At 43.1% G+C, this 19,248-nt stretch overlaps 1 long non-coding RNA gene across 1 annotated transcript in view; it reads left to right on the top strand.

Annotated features, from left to right (window-relative positions):
- Positions 1 to 1,582: 1,582 nt before the first annotated feature.
- The window catches only part of LOC123792575 (uncharacterized), a 108,495-nt gene continuing 90,829 nt past the window's right edge, over positions 1,583 to 19,248 (top strand). Inside the window, exons 1-2 of the long non-coding RNA XR_015727016.1 lie at positions 1,583 to 2,245; positions 9,717 to 9,810. This is a non-coding gene — a long non-coding RNA (uncharacterized LOC123792575). The remainder of the gene's footprint in view (positions 2,246 to 9,716; positions 9,811 to 19,248) is intronic.

Here is a 19,248-nt window from a genome sequence, read left to right as displayed (position 1 = left end):
GACCACATTATATTTTTTAAGTGTCCAGTTTTCAAGAAAAGATTACAAGACATGCAAAGGAACAAGGAAGTATGGTCAGTACACAGGAAAATACCTCCCAACCAATAGAAACTGTCCTCAAGGAAGCCTAGATATTAGACTTAGTAGACAGAGATGTTATCTCAAGTATTATAAATATAGTCAAAGAAGTAGAAGAAACCATGTCTAAAGAGTGAAAGGAAAGTGTGAGAATAATGTCTCACCCAATAATGAATATTAATAAGGAGATAAAAATGAATAAAAGAAACAAATAGAAATTCTGTGGAAAAGTACAATGACTGAAATGAAAATTTCAGTAGAAGGGCTTAACAATAGATTTTAACTAGCAAGAGAAAGTATTAGTAAACTTGAAGATATTCAACAAAAATACCAAATAAATTTAATGAAAGAAATGTAAGACTTATATTTTGAAAATTAAAACACGGGACCCAGAGTAGCCAAAATGGTCTTGAGAAAACAACAATAACAACAAATTTGGAAGACTCACACTGACTACAATTTCAGAACTTACTACTAAGCTGTAGTAATCAAGATAGCATCATACTGGCACAAGGATAGACATATATAGATCAATGGAATAGAGTTGAGAGTCCAGAAATAATCTCATATGTTTTTAATCAACTGATTTTTGACAGGGATGCCAAGACAATTTGTTGGGGGAAAGAATAGCTTTTTCAACAAATGGTGCTGGAACACTGGATATCCCCATGCAGAAGAATGAAATTGAACCCCTAACTCATACCATCTAGAAAATTAACTCAAGGTGGGTGCATTCAAATCAAGAAAGTGAAAAGACTACCCAAATAATGGGAGAAAATATTTGCAAATTGTCTGATAACGGCTAAATACCCAGGATATATAAAGAACACTTACACCTCAACAATAAAAAGACAAGTAACCTAATTTAAAAATGGGCAATAAGTACTTTCTCCAAAGAAGATATACAAAGGCCAAAGAGTATGTGAAAAGATGCTCAGCATTATTAGTTATTATGAAAATGCAAATAAAACCACAAAGAGATACCACTTCAAAGCCAGTAGAATGGCTAAATGACAGATAACAAGTGTTGGTAAGAATATGGAAAAATTGTAACCCTCATGCCCTCATGCATTGCCGGTGGAAAGGTAACCAATTTGGAAAACAGTTTGGCAATTCTTCAAAAAATTAAACACAAAGTTACTATTATATGACCCAGCAACTCCATTCCTAGGTATATACTCAAGAAAACTGAAAACATTTGTCCACACAAAAACTTGTATGTGAATGTTTATAGGAGCATTATTCCTAAAGCCAAAAGGTGGAAACAACCCAAGTGTCCGTTAACTCTTGAGCGGATACCAAAATATGGTATATCCAACAATGGAATTCTATTCGGCTATAAAAAGGAATGAAGTACTGATAGATGCTACAACATAGATGAGTCTTGAAGACATTATGCTAAGTGGAAGAAGCCAGACACAGAAGACTACATAATGTATGAAAGCACTTATGTGAAATATCTGGAAGAGGCAAACTAATAGAGACCAAGCGTTTTCCAGGGACCAGGGGGCAGGGGGAGGGCATAGGGGTGGGGCGGTTAGGGAGAATGAGAAGTGACTGCTAATTGGTTTAGGGTTTCTTTTTGGGGCGATGGAAGTGCTCTGGAATTAGATGGTTGTGACAGTTTCGTCATTGTGTGAATATACTAAAACCCACCAAAGTGAATTTTATGGTATGGGAGTGTATCTCAGGAAAAATGTTTATTTATCTAATATTATGTGTAAGCAAGTTGGGGGTAGTAGAATGCCGCAAAACTTTAGTATTAGATCCTGTTTAGAAACCTGGCTTTGGGAGAGTTTTAACCTATCTGAACTTTAGTTTCCACTTCTGAAAATTGGGGCATTAATACCAATCTTACGTATTTTTATGTAAAATGAGAAACGTATGTTAACTATTTTGGGGGATGAGATGGGTGTGGCACACAGCAGATACATAACACATGCTGATTTGTTCCCTCCCTTCCAACTTTCCTTCCTTCTTTCATACCAGGTTAAGGCAGTGGGTCAGAAGAAAAGAAAATATATAGGAGTTCTGCTGTTGATATGGAGACAATAGTCTAAACCTCCCTGTGAATTGGGGACAGAAGATTGGGGCAGAGGGGAAAACTGATAAGCAGAATTGTTCCAGTCATTTACGGCATTGTGGAGCTCCACCCTAGAGAGGGCTGGTATGAAGTTGTTAACACTGCTTCTGGGAGGAGGGAGCTGTCTGTTGGGTACAGGTACAGCTATTGACAAAACAAAGTTGATCTTTGATTCCTTCCAGAAAGGACTTGAGTTTTCTTGAGAATAGGAGACTACAAGGAAACTAGTTAGAAAAAAAAATACATGTATTTGGACTTCCCACTGTTCCTTTACCTGTTTCTCTGTAATTTTAGACTCTAATTCCTGGAAATTCATGCTTTTTTAAAACTCCATAGGTGATTCTAGAACAGTGCTTTTTAATCTTGAATGTGCGTTCAAATCACATGGAGAATCTTGCTAACATGCAGTTTCTGATTCAGTAGGACTGGTGTAGGGCCTGAGACTCCTCATTTATAACAGGCTCCCAGAGGATGCTAAGATGTTGCTGATTCCTGGAGCTCACCTTGCATAGCAAAGGTTTAGAAGCTGATCTGAGTAAACCAGGTTGGGACTGAATGTCAGACGAGTTATTAAAGTCAGAAGCTGGGCTCTGTGACTGTACTGGGTACCCCAAAGTTTCCAGTTGGCCTAGAGCTTATATACTGAGACTTCATGCTGCAGAAAGTGGTGGGCACTTCCATACGTCCTTGTCTCTCTAGGAAGGAGAGTTTCAGACAGCAGAGAGCAGCTGGTCTTCCTAAGGTCAGAGTCTAAAGAGAGGTTCCCTGACATTCCCCAGGAGCAACCAACGCAGGGATCATGAACCTGAGGCACCTTGGCTGGTTTTTGGTCTGGTCTCCTGGGTGTGTCAGAGGTGTGGGGGATGCAGCATCGCCACCAGTTGGAACAGAGCACAAGCTTTAGAGTCACAGAGGCCCCAGTTTGAATCCTGACCCTCCCATTGCGACCTTGGACTGTACTTAACCTGTTCTGAACCTCAATTCTTTAAGTCATATTATGAACTTAATAATACAGACCTTGCAGGATTGTGTCAAGGTTTAAGAGAGAACGCATGTTACATGGCTGCTATTGTCTGCCTTAGGTAAACGGTGGTTCTTAACCACCCATGGCAGGGCAGGGCAGGGGGCAAATCTAACAGGAGGGGCCACCAGGGAGAGGGAGGGGCCTGGAGACCGTTTACAGCACTCTCTTTAGTTTGTCCACAGTAGATGCTTACGTCAACACGTTGACTTAGGGACTAATTGGGTTGTACTCTTTGGCTTTTTCGATCGGGGGAGTGAGTGTTGTGCTTTGGAGGATCCCTTAGCGTGGATCTTACACCTCAGAGGTTAATCTAGTAATCAGTGGTTTAGAAGATACAGCTCATCCTTCTCATTCCCCGAGGCTTACAAATTCTCAGAGAGATAACACACTATTGTGTATGACATTAAGAATTTTCAAGCTGAACTGGCTCTAGGAGATCATTTTAATCAAGCTTCCTCATTTATGTCTGAGAAAACTGAACACAGAAAGATGAAACTTTCCTAAGGCTATAGCCATACTTAGTGGCAATGTCAGGACTTGGACCACACTGCTCACCTCCTTCCATCTGTCCGGCCAGATGTTTTCTCCACTGTACACTTTTACTACCCAGTTAATACGTGCCTGCTCCTACTTAGCATCTGAGATTCAGAAGGGCCAAAGTCAAGGTATAATGCATTTTAATTTTAATATTTAATACATTACAATAATTCAACACACTATATAATTTTAATTTTAAAATTATAATTTAATATTTAATTTTATTTTAGTAAGTATGTATACTTTGTGGTATATTTGGGACTCTTGCTAGTCTGTTTGCATTTTATAGAACTTGGAGAGAAATGTACTCTTGCAATAGTTATTTGTTATCTTTGCTCGAGACCTTTTGTTGGTCACATCCCTGGCTTCACTTAATCCTAAATTGTGTGTCAGTGGCACAGTTGGGTTGGCACAGTGCTTTATCCACATTGCCTCATTTGCATCTTTGGTCACACAGCTTTAGGGGAAGATACCCCTGCCTTATAGTCAGTTGTTGTGAGATTCCTGGCTGGCGACAGTTCATTTGGTTTCGTGGAATAAGAGGAATGAGGACAAAATGGTGAGATTTTTGAAAGAGCATGTAAAAATTTATTCAATTTATGGGCTTGCCTTTCATTCAAACATTATAGCTTTTTGACACTTTGTTATTAAAATGTCCTTTCTGTTGTGAAATTATGGTCACTGTAGAATGTAGCTAGTAAATCCTCCCCTTTCATCTATTTGTTTTTTTAATGTCCTTATTTGGCAAAATGAAAAACTGGTACCCTATCTACGTCCCTGAAATCCAAAATCTGGAGCCTGGGGATCTCCAAAGATTTACTTTATGTGGTAACATCCAGAAATGCCTGTGTTATTGTGGCAAGAAGCAGGGATTACATGGATTACAAAAATTCCTATTTAAGTAGGAGCTGGTATTCAAAGACCTCTTTCTCAACAAGTGTGAGATTGAATCTTTTTTTTTCTTTCTATTCTCTAATTAGGTTTCCAGAACTTACTCATACCTGAATGTTTGTGCCCTTTGGCCACCATCTTCCTTTTTCCTCTACCTCTGAGACCCTGGGAAACACCATTCTAAAGTCTGCTACTGTTAATTCAACTTTTTTTTTTTTTTAGATTTCGCATATAAGTGAGATCATGCAGTATTTGTTTTTCTGTGAGCGGCTTATTTCTTTTAGCATAATGTCCCCCAATTTTATTCATGTCACAAATAGCAGGATTTCCTTCCTTTTTAAAGGCTGAATAATATTTCAATGTTTGTGTATGTGTGTGTGTATACAGATATAATCCATATATTCATATATACATATATACATCACAATTTCTTTATCCATTTATCTGTAAATAGACACTTTTGTTATTTCCATGTCTTGGTGACTCTGAATAATGAACCTGGGAGTGCAGATATCTCCTTGATAAAGTGGTTTTATTTCCTTTGGGTGTATAGCCAGAAATGGGATTGCTGGATTATATGATAGCTATATTTTTAATGTTTTTTACAAACCTCCATATTGTTTCTCTTAATGACTGTGTCGATTTACCATTAACTTTTATTTATTTATTTTTAAAGATTGTATGTATGTATGTATTTATTTGAGAGGAAGAGGGGAGGAGCAGAGGGAGAGGGACAAGCATACTCTGTGCTGAGCACAGAGCCCGACTGGGCCTTGATCCCAGGACCATGAGATCATGACCTGAGCTGAAACCAAGAGTTGGGCACTTAACTGGCTGAGCCACACAGGCGCCCCACCATTCACTTTTAAATGTTGCCAGGAGGTATTTTTTTTTCTTTCTTTCTTGCATTGAAGTGTCATTAACATACAGTGTTATATTAATTTTAGGTGTACAATATAACGATTCAGCAATTCTGTATATTACTGAGTGCTCATAGGGAAGTTAAACCTTTTAAGCTCCTCCTTCTAACATTAGCATTTGTAGTCACCCCCAAATCAGAAATTAGTTTCATTCATTTTTAGGCAGAAAGAGTAGTGTTGAGGGCACTCAGCGTCTGGTCAAAGAGTGGGTTAGTGGGTGAGGAAGTGAAATGAGACCAGAGAAGTCAGGGCTCAGTGCTTCCCAATCCCCACACAGAAGAGGAAGTAGAAAAGGCATCCCCAGCAGAGGGAGGAGGTGGGTTTGGACACCCCCTTCACTGGCCAGCCAGTGGGAGTTCCTCCCTGGAGAGACAAGAGTTCTGTGCCTGAGAGGAAGTACCCTGCAGGGTGCCCCCGTCAGTTACCTCTGGAAACAAATGGTGCTCCTTAGTTCCTCTTAGCTACACTTTGGCACGTCTTTGGAGGGTGTGGCATTTTACCAAGAAATTCAAATGCATTGTCCCGACTGTTTAACTGGACAGTTCAGTAGTAGAAACATACAGGACAGTTTAGTCAGTGGGACGTGAGCTGAGCTCCCAGGATGGGTGGGGGACCAGCGTGGTGGGTGACCTGACAGAACGCAGCAGAAACAGCTCTCCAGGACAAAGTCAAGGAGACACACTACTTACGGGAATCCCCTTACATCCAGTTCTTTAAAATGTATTGATTTTTCCAGAATATAGATCCTTTACGTCTCTGGTTAAGTTAATTCCAAGATAACGTATGATTTTTGGTGCTATTGTAAATGGGGTGGATTCCCTAATTTCTCTTTCTTCAGTCTCATTGTTCGTGTATAGAAATGCAACTGATTTCTGAGCATTGATTTTGTATCCCGCCACATTACTGAATTGCTCTATAACTTCTAGTAGTTTGGGGGTGGATTCTTTTGGGTTTTCCATATAGAGTATCATGTCATCTGCGAAGAGAGACATTTTGACTTCTTTGCCGATTTGGATACCTTTTATCCCTTTTTGTTGTCTGATTGCTATTGCAAGGACTTCTAGTACTATGTTGTGTAGTAATGGCGAGAGTGGGCATCCTTGTCGTGTTCCTGATCTTAAGGGAAAGGCTTTCAACTTTTCCCCATTGAGAATGATATTTGCTGTAGGCTTTTCATAGATGGTTTTTATGAGATTGAGGAATGTACCCTCTATCCCTACACTCTGAAGGGTTTTAATCAGGAAAGGATGCTGTATTTTGTCAAATGCTTTTTCTGCATCTATTGAGAGGATCATATGATTTTTGGCTTTTTCCTTGTTGATATAATCTATCACACTGATAGATTTGCGAATGTTGAACCACCCTTGCATCCCAGGGATGAATCCCACCTGGTCATGATGGATAATCCTTTTAATGTACTGTTGGATCCTATTAGCTAGGATCTTGTTGAGAATTTTGGTGATATCCTACCTTGTTCATGTAGGATTTAAGGTAACTCACAGAAATACAAGTTTTAAAAAGTAAGAAATGAAGGATATAGGGAAAATAAGGGTAGAAAGAACAAGATAAAAAGAGGAAGGTGGGGTTCATTATTTCAGAAATGTTTGCCAGGTGTCTTTATAGACTTGGTACTGTTGCAGGCACAGGAGAATAGGACAAACCCCTGCTCCTGTGGAGTTTACAATGTGCCGATGTAGCACACAGCAGAGCTACTAACACATAGCCCTGAATCCAGCCCCCTTTTCACCATCATTCCATTAGTCGAGTCACAGAAACATCCTTTAATTCATTTAATTCCCATTGATGCTACTGACTTCTGCCATTAATCATGAATGGTGATTTTTTTTCTTTTGGTGTTGACTTGATACTATGTACTAGCATTTAAATATTACTACTGTAAACTGTGGCATCTTATCTTTTCTAAAAACCAAACAAATGACTCTCCTGATAACAGATAGGCTCTATTTCTAGCCTTGTGTACAAATACAATTCTGTCACTTATGTAGTTTGTTGATACATTAATTTCAGAATTCTTTGTAGCTCCGTTTCCTGAAACTTTGAGAAATACTAACTTAAGAAATTAAAGTCTTATTCAATGAACATGTCTTTCAGGTGAGAATTATCACTTCAGAGATTTTTTAAATGACATGTAAAGGCTATTTTTAAGTGATAATTGAAATTGAAACATAAAACCTAAAAATTCTAATGGAACTTGTGGATCCTAAGAATACAATAGATGCCATTTGGAGATATACTTATTTATTTAAATTATTTATAATGTATTGATTATTAATGACTAATGTATTTTAAGGACTGATACAAATATTATTTCTGTTTTATTTTTTGTCATCAAAAATTATGTAAAAGGTAATATATTACCTTTATTATGAATACATTTTTAGATACCCACAATGTATATTCTCAAGCCAGAGATTTTGGTCTTGTTGGTGTACTATAGGGTTAGACATCTGCATTTTGAGAGCTCTTTAGGGTTGGGAAGTGCTCGGCTGGATGGTGTGGAGAAAACAAAAATAAATCAGACACCAGGGCGTGGGGAAAAGTGGGGACAGGGAAAAAAGTGACTTTATTAAAAAAGGATTTATTTATTTTTAGAGAGAGAGCGCAAGCAAGCACACACAAACGTGCAGGAGCAGGGGGAGGGGCAAAGAGAGAGACACTCAGACTCCCCGCTGAGCATGGAGCCCCACTCAGAGCTCAATCCCAGGACCCTGAGATCATGACCGGAGCCAAAATCAAGAGTTGGACACTTAACCGACAGAGCCAGCCAGGCATCCCAGAAGTGACTATTTTTGAGCCCTCTTTAGCCAAACTTTGTGAGATAGTTGCTTTCTAGCTGTTGTATTGAATCCTCACAACAATTCTGAGCAAGGAAACTTAAACTCCATTTTACAAGAACTAAGATTTGGCAATATTAAGTGGATTGACCAGAAGCTAGTAAGTAAAGGAGCAGAGATACAAAAATATTTATGTCTACTCCATCTTGTTACAAAAAATGATTTAGGGCTATGAGCAGGAATTTGAACCCAGGCCTTTTTTGGCTATGGGTTCCCTCCAGCCTATGACATCCCACTATGAAAGATTCTATAAGCAGAAAGTGATTTGCCTCAGACATAACAGGAACGTTACCTTGATCATCTGAAATTGATGCTCTGGTGCTTTTCTAAGTAATTCTCAGGAACTCTCATATTTATTAGCTCTGAGTAATAAGGGTACTGTTTTATTGTAGGTAGAAATAAGATTTCCTGCAGTTTTACTCTGAAGGAATAAGTACTATCATTTTTATTTGATTACTCCAGAGCAATAGTTCCCAACCGGGGGCGATTTTACTGCCTGGGGGCATTTGGTCATGTCTGGAGACATTTTTGGTTGTCACAGCGGTAGCATCTAGTGAGTAGAAGCCAGGGGTGCTGCCAGACACCTGTGATGCACAGGGCAGCCCCCATGACAAAGAAATATCCAGCCCCAGATGTCAGTAGTGCTGAGGTGAAACCCTGCTCTAGAGGAAAGGAATTACCTGATACGTGGAATATTAATGGTTTTAATAATAACAAATAAATGCTATTTACTAAATATCCATGGTGTTCTGAACCCTTCAATTTATGTTCTTGATATCACTTCCAAAGGAACATTAAAAATGATTTCTAACCTCAGGAAACTTCCAGACCAATGGGAAACCAAGAGAGTTCCAAGAATTTGAGCTATCAAAAGGGAAAAATCAGGGGCACCTGGGTGGCTCAGTCAGTTGGGCGTCCAACTCTTGATCTCAGCTCAGGTCTTGATCTCGAGGTTGTGGGTTTGAGCCCATGCTGGGCATGGAGCCTACTTAAAAAAATTTTTTTTTAAAGTGGAAAATCATAGTCCATATGATGAGAAGGAGATATGCATGGTGACAGGGAAGATGGCGCCTTCTGTGTGGGGGTAAGAACAGGATCTCCGAAGTCAGGAAGAAAGATCTGTGTTGTGTACCTGCTTCTCCATGGGCTATCCAGGTGACCTCAAACTAATATATCGAGCTGCTGTATTCTCTGGCTTGTAAAATGGGGATATGGTAGTACTTATTCATAAGGTTGTTGGGAGCTTTTAATGAGATGTACCTGTAAAACACAGTGTCTGGCATAGAGAAAGCACTCACTAAATTCTTATTGTCCTTGTTCTTTATTAGATTCCACTGAGGTGGTGCCTGGGAGCTGCCCACACCTCCTCCAGAGGGGAATTCCAAGGATCCCAGGCTTCACCCCCTCCTTGAGCAATGAAAGGTGAGTCAGGCCTGCAAGTGCTTCACTTGGCTCTAGGACACAGCCTGTCCAGCTGGTAATGAGCTATCCGTTGCAGCTGAGCTGAGATGAAGCTGGGCTTGGTGGGGTAAGGGGAAGCAAGAAAGGAGGACAACAGAAACTTTTTTCTTGTGAAACTTTGTAAACTGAAGGCTTTTATCTCAGAGTCTGCAGAAGAGCAGCACAACAGGGAGCAGGTGTATGAATGTCTCCATTTGTGAATGAAAACTATGACTGGGAGCTGAGGCTGCTCTAGTTTCCTTCCCTAGGGAGGAAGTGAGCTCTCCTAGTCCCAGAACCCTTTAGGGGAGAGGATAGGTTGGCTTGGCCCCCAGAGATTAGGGTGAGGACAGAGGGTATGGGAGTTCTTGCCCCGGACACCTGCCAGATTCTCTACTAATGAGGTCATCCTGGCTCTTCACCTTTGTTTGACGTGGGGTTTACCTATCTTTATCCTTCGTTATCCACACCCTTGCTGCCTTTTCTTGTGTTTTGTCAACACAGGAGGGTATTTTTAGTTTTCTTTTGCTGATATCATTGCAACCCTGTGTCCTTGTGCCTTCCTTGTCCAGGGTTATCATCTTCTAGATGAGGAGTTTCAGAGGGAGGTGTGCAGGGACAGCCGTGTTTGATGTGTGCAGGTGTGGGGCCATTAGCTGCATCTAGTGACCCCCTCTTTTGCTGTTGTGCGATTCTGTGGGTTCCTGGGCCTTAGTGTTCCTTGGTTTGTCTCATGTCTCTCTTGACTCCTTTTGTTGGCTGCCTTCTGTGTTTCAAGGTGAAGAAGGCTGCTGGAAAGTAGGTAGGTGAGACTAGGGACCTCCAAGTGGAGGCTGAGGGACAGGGCAGCTCTTTTTTCCAGGTCCACAGATCCATATTTATGTGTCTTCTAATATCCTTTGGATATCCCGTGTCTTCGTCTGTAGGATCCAGGAACTTCCTGGAGGCTTGTTTTCAAGAGAGGAGCTTATTTCTTAGAGAGGACTGAGAAAATGGTTACAAAGCATCCTTGTGAGTATTTGTGGGAATGTCAGCTACCTCAGGGCCAGCATGTAGAATTAGGTAGTGGGCTGCTCAGGCCTGGCACCGCCCGCAGTTTATAATACCAGGACTCTGCTTAGAACCAGCAATGCTAGGACTCTAAGTGCATACTCTTCAGCCCCCCAAAATCTTGCCCACCTTCATTTCCTTAGATTGTTCCCATACACCATCACTTTTAGGTGATGCACTGACACGTCATTCTCATTTCTGTTTCTGTGCTTAGCTTGTGTTTTCCAGGCTGTGTTTCAAAGAGCACAGGCCTTAGAATTGATTTGAAATTGCTGCTCCCCCATCTACTAATGTGTAACATGCTGAGTCTGAGCTTTTTCATTTGTAATACCTGCCTCATTGCCCTACTGTGGCAATCAATTCAATAATTATTTTCTGAGTACTTACTATGTATCAGGCAATGTGCTCAGCACTGGGCGCCGAGGACGAGAGCACAAAGACCAGTACTCAGTACTTGATCCCTGTTTTTGAATTTGGTTTAGTGTTGGGAGATAGGCCCATAAAGAGATAATTTCAAAACAGTGGGCAAATGCTAAGACAGAGGTAAGCTCAGGTATGCCTTAGGAGTACAAAAGAAAGGCAGGAGTGCTTTTTGGAGTAAATGCAGGATGAGGGGTGGTTGGGGGTGGGTGTTTCTGGACGAGAGGAGTGTAGAGGTAGGAAACAGCATGGCGGTAGCAAGGCATTACTAAAACATAGTGTTCAGGATAAAGGGTGATGTGGCTGATGCTGGGGAGTGAATAAGAGCCAAGCCACCAAGGCCTTATAGGTCATGTCAAAAATTTAAGACTCTATCCTACAGGCAACAACGTTTTAAAGCAGGAGAGTGACATGGCCAGATCTGAGTTTGGATCAGTCACTTTAGTGACTATGTGGGGAGTACCTGTGAGATTGAAAAATCTGGAATCAGTCCAATCAGGAGGCTGTTGTAATAGTCCAGGTGAGTGATGATGAGTTATCACAAAATAGTCACGAGGTGTAGGATGTAGAAGGGACAAAATTTAAATATTAAGGCAATAAAAAAGGCAGATTTAGAGATAGCTGCGGAGGAGAGGGTGGAGTTAGGATGACTCCAGGTGTCTGGCTTTACGGGACGGGAGGATGATTGTCCCGTTGACTAAGATGGGGATCACAGGAGGAGCAGTTTTGGGGCAAGGGTGGAGATGTGAGTTAGGTCTCATTTGAGATGCCTGTGGAATATCCCAATGAAGATGTCTAGCGTGCAGTTGTATATACAAACCTGACGTCCAGGAAGAAAACCCGGGCTATGGTAGGACTCGCGAGTTATCAGAGTAGCCGATGATAGCGAAAACGCCAACGGCAGAAGCTTTTGTCCAGGAGCACTGTGTGGAATGTGAAAAGCAGTAGTTTAAGGACTGATTGACAGGGAATCACAATGATTAAATGTGGATGGAAGAGGAATCCAAGGTGGAGACCCACACTGACAGAGAGTGGTATTACAGTCACAAGGGAGTAGACAGTTTCAAGAAAGAGTAGGCACTAGGGACAAATGCAACAGTAAAAAAAGTATGGAAATTATCCACTGGATTTGGCGATGGGAAGGTATTGAGTTTTTACTGGAGGGTGGTAAATAGGGGATCAGAAGCTGCAATGGAATGAGTTAGGGAGGGGAGGAGAGGTGGTGGGGAGAGTAAGTATAGCTTTCAGTAGAGAAGGAAGGAGGGAGATAAGATGGGGCTGGGAGACCAAGGGGAAGGAAGGTTTCTGTTTGTTTTTGAATGTTGCAAAACTGGAGCTTATTTATAGGCTAAGAGGCAGGAAACACTAGAGAAGGAGGGGTTAGAAGTTAAGGGGTGAAAGCTAAGGGGGACAGGTGCCAAGGGTGGGGAACACAGATGGAGGAACTGGCCTGGGGCAGGAGGAAGAACCTTCCTCCCGGGAGACTGGAGAGGAGGAAAAAGAGGAGTACAGAGATTGATAGGAATGTAGTGGGGACAGGAAAGTTAAGGCAGCTCTCATTTTATGGCTTCAAGTTTCTCATCAAGATAAGAGATGTTGTCTGCCAAGACAGAGGGGCTTTGGGATTGAATGGGAGGGACTTGAAGAGGGCTCTAGAGATCAGAACAGTTCCTGAGGAGAGAGGGAGAGATGGCCTGCAAAGCACGAGTTAAAGGATCCTTGATCCACAGCGCTCAGAGCCCAGTTGAGCTTGGAGACCATGGTGCCGTGGTAGAATTGTGTGCTTTTCTTCATCAGCGCTTGGCCTCGGCAGAGTAGGGCAGAAGGTAGATCATGGGATTCATGGGGGGGGGGTTCCAGAAAAATGAGATTGAAGGTAGATGCTTGTGAGAGTATGTTACAGGTAATCAACTATGAGGTCTCGGCGGGGCGGGCAGCAAATGAAGGACTCAGGGGACGAGGGGAGTCTGTGATGCTGAGAAGCAGATGGAGTGGGAGTGAGAGCAGGCAAGAGCCACACAGGAAGTGGATTGCTGCTTGGGCTGAGCTATTCGATTTTGAGATTTCTGATAAGGGGCAGTTCTGACAAGGTTCCTGAATTTGGGGAATCCAAGGGAAATGGAGGTGAGGAGGTTTGTGAGCTTTGAGACTCTAGTGTTGGGCGAGTTATAGACACGTCCAAGTTACATAGCAAGGTGGTAGGTGTAAGGGACAGAGGGAAGCTATCAGCCTTTGGTGATGAGGTTGGAGGCCGATATAACCATGACGCCAAGTCTCAAATGGCAGAGACTTCCACAGGAAGGGGAAGAGCAGAGGTTTGGAAATGGCACTGGGGAATGAAGAGGACGGCACTTCCTTCTTGATCTTGGTGCCAGTGGGAGTGGGAGGTCGAGCCATCTCCATGGACGGTTATAGGGAAGTGGTCAGGCTGGAGTTGGTGTAGTTTGTGCTCTGTCTGAGGAGGGGTGGGGCTGAAATCTGAGCTTTCACCACACTTTAGGTCCTGGGGAGAGAGGGGAGCACTTTTAACCAATGCCCCCCACCCCCAGAGGGGCCTCCTCTTTCTAATGTACCCAAGGCACCATGGAGACTAGTGTTGGCCCTGGGAAGTGGTAACTGCAGCAGAGTTGGGTTTCTTCTGGGATCACAGGGTAAGATCACAGGGAAAGGATTGAAGGTTTTAGGGGCTTAGTAGGCTTTGAGTGACACAGAGGAGATGTTGCTGAGAGAGGGAAACAGACAGGGAAAGGGAGGGTGGAGGACCGAAGAGGTGTCCTGAGGAGGAGGGATGACTGGAGGGGCTTTCGCTGCGGACAGCGACCAGGTCGGCTGCCTCTGAGGCATAGATAGACGGTGATTCCAAGGGTCCAAAGGGAAGCCACTAGCCTCCCGGGGCCAGGCTGGAGCTCCTCAAGGATCCCATCTGGATACGCTACTATGGTCCTTGGACATCTGCGTTACTGTCACAGGATGCTTCTAAAAATGCATGTTCCTGCCATTGTACTCAGCTCCATGGTTACTCTTCAGCACCCTCCAGTTTGAAAACCCCTGACTGGGAGTCTTGGTGGTCTTGGGTGCAGAGTGCCTGGTGGCACTCAGTGACGTCTTAGAGATACAGCACCGAATACAGGGCCTGTCTGGTCAATGATCTTATATGCACTGTGAACCCTTGGTTCTCTTGGTGACGTCTGGGAGGGTGTGTGGGCACAGAGAATTTTATTATTGGTTGATACACATGCCAATACGCATGGGGCGAGGGGTAAATATGGCTTCACTTTTCCCTTCTAGTTGCTCTCAGTCACACTTCTGGGAACTCCTCCCACCCCCTTCTTGCTCTGGTCTCCTTTCATCTTCCACAGGCCTCTTATTCTTGCCTGTCAACCACCCTCCCTCAGGGCCCTGCCACACGTCCGAGGGCCAGTGTTGTCCTGGAGGCTGGCGTGTGGACGTCGGACAGAAGGCCATGCTGATGGCTTCCCCTCAGTTCCTTCAAGTGTGTTTTGCCAACAGTCTACACCTTTTCTCTGTATTACCGGAGGCTCCTTACAAGTGGGTGGAGGGGAAGAGGAAGGAAATGTGCAAGGGGACAAAGACCCCTGGCCACCTTGTCACCTGGATCTTACACTTCAGGCTGGTCCCAGCCCCACTGTGGCGGCCACCCGTTTTCAATGCTCCAGCCCTCAGGAGTCCGGAACACTCTTGAATCAGAATTTGAGTTAATTCAGGGAAGCAAATGTTTATTTAGCTTAGATGCTTTGGGCAACACAGATAAAAGACATGAGTGCACAGTAAAGGGGAAACTGGGGGATATGTCCATGGTGTTGTGAGATGTGCCTTAGAGAAGAAAAGAGAAAGGAGACCTAGAGGGGGCTGGGTGTGGAGCTGCAGAGAGGAAAGCAGAGGGAAGAAGGGCCCAGAGGGGCCAGGAAAGTCATAGCCGGTGGGAGGGGAACTGAGCCTTGTTCTGTCTCCTTGGGTGGGGGAGCACGTACCCTCGCGAGCCAGACACTCAGGTGGGGTGCCAGGAAATGATCATGAGGTCTGCGGGGTCCCAGAAGGGCAGGAAGGGGATGTGAGCATCAGTAAGGTATGAGAAAGTGAAAAACAAACCCCAGACCCTTGAACCTTCCTACATGTTGGGCCATGTCAATGAATCAGCAGGCGAACATCCCTAGGATTCTGACAGTTGAAGGTGGTGTGGTGGTTTATTTAATCAAACCAGTAAGTTAATACTGTTAATGTTACTTTAATGTCTAGTCTTAGAACCCAGTACATGAGTGCCTGCCTGTGTTTCTGATGCTCTCTGGTGTGCAGTGGACTAATATGGGGGCAGGGGTGGGCAGTGGGTAGAGGGCTTGGCAGCCTGCTGCTATTTTACGCCACTGAATAATTGTGAAGGAATTATGAAATCCTTCGCTGACATGATGTGACAGGTATATGAGTAATACACCATCCCAGCCCTACAGGGCTCTCAGGTGATCAGGAAATAAGGCTTGTGGACAAGTAACAATAGTTTAACCCCAAAAGCCATACTGGATGTGGGGATGCAGCCCCATGAAAGAACAGGGGAGGGGGCATTAAGCCCAAACACCTTGTGTGTTGGTTTTCTCCCTCCCCAGCTAGCTTGCAAGTTCTTAGAGGATAAATACTGTATCTTTTGTGTCTCCCACGATACTCGGTATGCCTTGATGCTCCGTATCTGCTCGCTCTTACTCATTTTAACACCTGCAGGGTTTGCAACATGCTTTGCCTGGGTTAGGTACCTGGTTTTTGTTAAATGACTAAAATTAATTTTCCCTGTCTTTCCTCCCATTCCCTCACTTCTCTCCCATCTTCCAAGGGTTTATAAAATAAATCCTTATTAAAATGAATCACGAAATTGTCAATGACGTTAGAAGTTCAACTTCACTGATAAGAAATTTCATTTATTACATCGGCAGAGATTAATAAAAATAAGATAATCTTCCACATTAATGAGGTTGCAGGTAGACGGCACTTTTATAAATTGGTACAGGGAGAACAATTGTTCCATTTTGGGGGGGAAGGCAACCTAATACTGTTTGTCAGTAACTTTAAGAAGGCAGATATCCTTCAATCTAGATGTTCAGCTGCTACGAATTTACCCTAAGGAGATAATTACCACTGAGTGGGAAGAAGATAATCATAGCATTGTTCGTGAGAGTGAGCCCTGAAAACATCTGAGATGCTAACCAGTGAGGGACTGTGCGATGAGTGCCTCGAAGCAACTTATAATAACGTGGTACAAAAGTATTTGAAAAATGAGATGAGAGCACGTTAAAGCAGAATTTAGTAAAAAAAAATCACACACACACACACACACACACACACACACACACACACACCAGCTCAGAAAGCTAGTCTGGTAGGGTTTCTGGTTTTTTTTCTAGTTACATCGCCTTAAGCTGGTCACTTGCCCATTGTGTGCTCAGTCTTCTTTTCTGTAAAATGGGGGCATTGCTATCTGCCCTGTGAGGTTGCTGTAAGGATTGCTGGTGTGTGTGGGGGAAACTTGTTTTTGAGCCTGTGTGTCAGTGAGACGCTCAATTAGTAGTGGATATTATTACCCAATTTTTGTAAAAAAAAAAAAAAAGAAAGAAAGAAAGAAAAGAAACTGTATTTCCACATTAAAGAAAGACCAGTAGAAGTGACGTACAGTGAAATGTTAGAAGTGTTGTCTCCAGCTGGCGATATTGTAGTGATTTTTCCTTTCTTCTGTAGGCTTTGCCCTTTTGCCAAATTTTCTACAATGAACACTATAGGGGTTATATTAACATTATCATTAGAAGCGAAATACTTAGAAAAGAAATGGTCCTGGGCTTGCATTAAAAAAAACTAAAGAGTTAAAGAGATGAATTACTGATCCATCTGTGTTAGAATTACAAGAGACCTAGGGATCCTTTAACTTCATTTTACAGTAGAGGAAATGCAGAGAGGGAAAGGGATTCGCCCAAGGAACTATAAAATCACAGTGGATTTCACATTTCCTGAGCTAGGGCTTTTAAAACTACACTAGTTTGTCTTTGAGGACAAGAGGCTCAAGAGAGGGGCTGCTTTAGGCCTGGTTATTCTGCAAACCATTGGTGTCCCCAGTGGAATCATGAATCCTCTGAATCCCTTCCTGAATCTCCCGGGAAAGACTTGTGCCCCCTTACCTCTCCCCAGGCAGTAGTAGGGTGTCAGCCAGCGTCCCCTACCACAATCCACTTTGTTTCTCCCAAACAAGGTTGAACAAGCCCCTTTGCCAAATTTCATTCTTTTCTTCATTAAGTGGAGACAGTGATGCCTCTGGAAATCCTTGGCGTTGTTTCCAGCCTACACGTCTCTGTCTCTCCCAGGTGCGACGCCCATCTCCGCACCCTCACGGGGATGGCCTGGAGGCGTATCCAGGGCCTAGTGCCTAAAATGGAACTACTGTCTTCCCTCCCAAACCCGCTTCTCCGCCCATATTGTGCCTTAGAAAATGGCAGACCCAGAATCCAGGAGGACTTTCTCTACACCTCCTCCTTCTAACCCCTTATTGATTAGACCCCTTATTGACTAGTTGTTACGTTTCGAAGATGCCGCCTGCATCACTCAATCAGGATTGATCGGCCCGAGTCCTCTCCAGGAAACGTGAAAATGAATCAGGCCTATCCTCAAGGAGCTAATCCTTTCCTTCACCATAAGCAAAGAAGATATACTGGGCTTTGAGATAAAGGGGAAGGTATTTCTAGTGGGAGCTTGGTGGGAGAGAACAGGAGTCATTTTATCTGGACCTTGAGGGCAGTGTAAGATTTGGACATGTGGAAAAGAGGAAGAGAATTTCAGACAGGAGAGCGTACTAGGGTAAGGTCCAGGGGATATGCAGGGAGGGGTTGAACCCTCTTGGAAGAGGGAAGGATGATGGTGGAGACAAGAAGAAAGGAGGGCTGGTGTGAGCCTGGGGAAAGATTTGACTTCCATACACAGAGCCCAGGGCCAGAGGGGCCAGAGGTCAGAGCAGCCAGGCAGAGCAGGTTCCCTGGACATCCCTTTCACCCTCGGGGCTGATGGTGCTGTACAGGGGACCCTTGAACAACATGGGTTTCAGCCGTGTGGCTCCATTCATGCAAGGTTTTTCTTCAATCAACACAGTTCTGTAATGTATTTTCTCTTCCTCATGATTTTCTTAATAACATTTTCTTTTCTCTTGTTTGCTTTTTTGTAAGAATACAGTATGTGATATATATAACAAAACGGGTGTTAATCAGCTTTGTATTATTGATAAGACTTCTGGTCAACAGTAGTCAAAAGTTACATGTGGATTTTGGACTGCACAGGGGGTTGGCACCCCTACTCCCCCAACCGCCACACACACGTTGTTCAATGGTCAGCTGTTCAATCAAATTATGAAGATTTGATTTTTGCAAATGTGGTGTGAATCAGTTTCTCATTGTTTCAGATATATTTCCTTTATGTTGTTGAATATAAGCTTTCAATGTGTCTTTCTTACATTTTCGGTGCGGCCATTTTGACTTTTTTTTTTTTTTTTTTAAGATTTTATTTATTTATTTGACAGAGAGAGACAGCCAGCGAGAGAGGGAACACAAGCAGGGGGAGTGGGAGAGGAAGAAGCAGGCTCCCAGTGGAGCAAGGAGCCCGATGTGGGGCTTGATCCCAGGGCCCTGGGATCATGCCCTGAGCCGAAGGCAGATGCTTAACAACTGATCCACCCAGGTGACCCCCATTTTGGCTTTCTGTTCTATGAAGTGCCTCTTCGTGTTCTCTGCTCATTTCTCTGGTTGGTTGGTTGGTTGTCATTTTCTTGTTAATTTGAAGGAGGTTTTTTTTGTTTGTTTGTTTGTTTTTATAATACTGGATACTGAACATTTGTTGTGTCATATCTTTCTTCAAAATATGGCTTGTCTTTTACCTTTCTTTGTGGTGTGTTTTGCTAAAACACACATTTTT

The sequence above is a fragment of the Ursus americanus genome, chromosome 16, assembly GCF_024610735.1.
Source record: "Ursus americanus isolate L20-20 chromosome 16, mUrsAme1.1.p, whole genome shotgun sequence".
Taxonomy (NCBI): Eukaryota; Metazoa; Chordata; class Mammalia; order Carnivora; family Ursidae; genus Ursus; species Ursus americanus.
The sequence above is the reverse complement of the archived record's forward strand: the minus strand, read 5'-3'. Positions and strand labels throughout refer to the sequence as shown.